This window comes from Strongylocentrotus purpuratus, unplaced genomic scaffold, assembly GCF_000002235.5.
Source record: "Strongylocentrotus purpuratus isolate Spur 01 unplaced genomic scaffold, Spur_5.0 spur5_scaffold_21, whole genome shotgun sequence".
Taxonomy (NCBI): domain Eukaryota; kingdom Metazoa; phylum Echinodermata; class Echinoidea; order Camarodonta; family Strongylocentrotidae; genus Strongylocentrotus; species Strongylocentrotus purpuratus.
In genome coordinates, this window is record NW_022145607.1 from 3,499,529 (window position 1) to 3,503,785 (window position 4,257).

Below are 4,257 nucleotides of genomic sequence, written 5' to 3' on the forward strand. Positions count from 1 at the left end.
TTTTTTTCTCTTCTTTTCTTCCTCTTTTTTTTTCTTCCTTTTTTTGCGCCGCCAATAGGGGGGGGGGGCGCAGCCGTTTCGCCCCCCCCCCTGGATCCGCCACTGATATGCTGTGAAGAAATTATTTCATCTGGATTATATGTTTGTCACGAGCTGACAAAAAAAAATGAGGGGGGGGGGGGGGGACTCGATGATAATTCATCATTTGAAGGTTTACAAAAATGTCCATGGGTTATATGCACCCACTGAAGAAAATCCATGTATAGGGTTGCTTCAGGAACCCCAGCACCCACAGATCCCACGCATGATGAGACAAACTCGAGATAAAAACACATTCTTTCACATAGGCCTACTTATTAAACGCCCCCTTACCACCTGCGTTAATTACTCCCTATTCAAATCTGACAGATGCCCCTTTTACCTTTTATAAGTGCCACTGTTCCCTTTTCATAAGTGCCTCTTGTGATATCTGATAAAAGCCTTTTTTATTCTTTACTTTGTCACGCGTCCCCTTATAATTTTTAATAAGTGCCCTTTTACCTTTTGATATGTGCCCTTTTACCTTTTTAATAAGAGCCCCTTTCCTTTCTCATCAATGTCCTTATGACACATGCCTCATTTTCCTTTCTTGTAAGTACCCGTTTCCTACTGATAGGTGCCCCTTTTCCTTTTTTTTAATGATTCCCCTTTTCTCTCTTTCTCTCCGAAAATTATCTTCTGCAAGGTTTGTTCCATTGACTGAACAACCTCTTGCAATTCCTTTCTGTCTCACTTTCAGTCGTACTTGTTACCACTCATTTGCATTCCCTCGTTATCAACTACGATCAACCATTCCATATTCACTCCATTACTGTCCACATTTCAATTGGATTCTCTTCACTCTACCTTTTGCAGCCTTTGCAGAAGCTTTGCTAGAAGTAGAACATTTTTAATTTAGGGTTAGCATTTTATTCAAGTTTTCGAACTTGAAAAAAGGAAAGTGAACCATTGTTTAATTTCAATATCTTGACATAATTTTTTAAAAAAGACAATTGAATTTAACACTAGAAATTTTTAATTGGTTTGCCCCCCCCCCCTAAAAAAACACACAACACCACCGAAGTGGTACCAGGGTTTTTGTTAGGAGGCCATGTCCTGTATAATTTTTATTTTTAAGAATAGTTTTCTCTTTTTTTAATTAACTTTACATTGGTATACCGTTAATTTCACTAGGAAACTTCTACCAACACCAATGCTATAATTCAAAACTTTTCACTTTCTAAGTCCTTCTAATATAAACATATAATCATATGTGTACACTATTGCAACCTGTTACATGGGCCATGTAATAACAGCACCAGGAAGAGGATAGTATAATACAAATAATAAATAAATATCATGTAAATATTCCAGTTTAAACCCATCTCTATTGTACTCTTTCATAATATGAGGGTGGCATCTTTAAGACGTAGTCCCGTGTAGATGTCTTCTGCATTCATCACTAAAGTTGTAGCCTAGTTTTCAGAAGAAAGGGCTGTAGTGATAACCCAAGTCTGTTGAATGGAAAAATGAAATAAGATATAAGAAAATCAATGACGACTAATAACACACACCCTGATACCTGCTCAGAAAAAGGAAGGATTGAAATTCACTTGGGGTTCTATTGGGCAAACCGAAACTATTTTTCGTACAAGACTAGTTTCTGACCACATTTTAGATTATTTCTGATGATCCCATTGAGACGATAGGACTGTTGAAGTTTGGTTCAGACAAGGTATGAAATAAGTAATACAATGTACTTGTGATGTAAACTCGTGCTCATTATTGAATAATACTCGGTTAAAGGTAATACAAAGTTTTACGAAATTTTGAAAATTGGGTGGATAGTGATTCTTTACAATTTTGATATATTTGAATGCCCCTGTGGATGTATTATAAGCACTAGAAAACTTAGCCTCTAAAACACTTCTGCTTTCGAGAAAAATTGAATATAAATATTTACTGGTGCTCCCGGTAAATTTTGATAAATTTCAAATGGTAGCTGCGACCATGAAAATCTCAGAATATGTAGATGTGATATATAACTTCCAAATGAGAATAGCAAATTGGTCGATTTTAGTCAAGAAAAATTAATATCTTGACTTTGAGAGGGAGCTATACAACATAAAGAGTTTATTATTTACAATTTCATAATTTTAGACTCGATTACAACCGCGACAACGATCACTGAATATTGTAGGATCTCATATGCGTCCAATATGTTCATTTGAACCAAATTTATGACCCCATACTAAAACTGTTTATTACCTTTAAGTATGGGACATAAAATGACCAAACAACTTGGACCAGAGAATATACTGGAAATAATGCTACTGAAACACACGTAACGTAGACTTATATTTCATCTATATTGACATTTAATTTTTAATCTAAATCACAATTGTGATATTCAGTCAATTATTCTTTTACAAGTCAACTGACAATGAAAAATATCTTCGTCAGATCTTAATTTTCTGCATGACATGTGTTCCACAAAAGTTTATTGGGGTACCTACATGTATATTAGCACACTTGCTCGTATGAAGTGTAGTAGGCCCGCATCTCTAGATATGATCCCGTCAATATCTCTTCTTTGTTCCTCTCCTGAGTTTGTAAACCAGCATGCCTTCATCACCCACTGTAGAGAAGCATCATCCTACATGACAGAAAACAAAGTAGGTACTTCAATTTAAAACTGATACTAATGGATACATGTCAACCATAATACATCCTATAAACAGACTTTCATCTTATTTTGTGTTCTTCTTCATCTTCATTGCTCAAGAAGTGAAAGGAGCCCTTAAAAAAGGTAAGGAGGGGTCCTGTGTATACCCTACATGTAGTGCTTTGGATGTGGATTAGATATGGCTCTTCTACACACAGGCCCGCCCCCCCCCCCCCACTCAGGGGTCGGCAGGACCGCATGCGTATTCCCAAAATGTCCAGTAAAGGGGTAGTTTTCACGAAGTCTGGCTCATAGTACACAAAAATCCGGCCCGTATTGACTTTACACACCAGACTTAGGGGGGTGTTTTCAAAAGGAGGGAACACGCATATGCATACCCCACATAACACTGAGTGGGGGGGGGGGGGGGCGGGCACACAGGACCTCCTTTAAATAAGGACACATTTTCCTTTGTAAACCAACAAAATTAAAGACATCAATATTTCTCTTTCCTTATCTTCTTCTCAACCCCACATGCAGCTCATCATTTAGTATTTTTTTCTGTACCCTCGATCTCTCACTTATTTTTGTCATTGTCTACTCTTTGTATAATTATGACCATGTTCTTCTATCTTTGTCGTGTAAAGTATTGTCTTGTCCCTTTCTCGTCTCTGTTGGCATCCCCATTTTTCTTTCCCCTATTTTGTAGTTCCTTTTGTCATTACAGAATAGTAAATTTAATTACTCATTATTCCTAAGTTTCATTTGAGGTGTTCACACTTGTACAAGCATTGCTTTTTAGTGGACCCCTCTGTTTCCAACATGTATTTCTTAAATTTGTTTTAAATGCTTATAATTATTTGTAATATTTTGTTGGAAATGTGAATAAATTTGAAATTGAAATTGAAATTGTATGCTAGGTGCAGAACTAAAATAAAATATACCCTCCACTATATACGCTAATAATAATAATAATAATAAAAATGTTACTTATAAAGCGCTCACCACCGAAGTCTCTAAGCGCTATAATTGCAACGTCAACTTAATTCCATTTATTTTTTTAGTGAATTAATACATGTAGGTGATCGTTTAATATTTGTGTTCTAAATAACCTTGTAATTTTACCTGCATGGGACTTTCTGCTTCATGTTGTTAACTTCTTTCAGCTCTTTAGTTTCAAATCTGTTGGAACAAAAAGAAGGAAAAAACCAATACAATAATCAAGGCATCCCTTTCTCCTTAACAATAAAATAGATCAAGCATAATAGCTATTTTTTATGTCATGGTTGGCCTTAAATTTAACATGGTGTGGAAATCAACATTCCTATTTAATGAACCACAGTACAAAGTAAAACTAATGGAATATTTAACTTGTACCTCACACAGTGCTTTCTATGGCCTATGAGCACGAAGAAGTACTGAGTAGAATTAGTTTATTATAACAAGAAGAGGTGGACTACAGATAAGTAAACATAATTGTGGACTAGGGGTAATTTCTTATACAACGTCCAACAAAAATATATTTATCAACATGAACTGCACAATTTGGAAACAAATCTTTAATGTAGACTCCT

General features: G+C 35.7%; 1 long non-coding RNA gene across 1 annotated transcript; it reads right to left on the minus strand.

The window, feature by feature from the left end:
• Positions 1-1,515: 1,515 nt before the first annotated feature.
• LOC105439673 lies at positions 1,516-4,032 on the minus strand. The gene is made up of 3 exons (XR_004065801.1): positions 3,809-4,032; positions 2,535-2,674; positions 1,516-1,532 (listed from the first exon to the last, which is right to left on the minus strand). It is a non-coding gene; the product is annotated as an uncharacterized LOC105439673 (long non-coding RNA).
• Between the last annotated feature and the right edge of the window lie 225 nt (positions 4,033-4,257).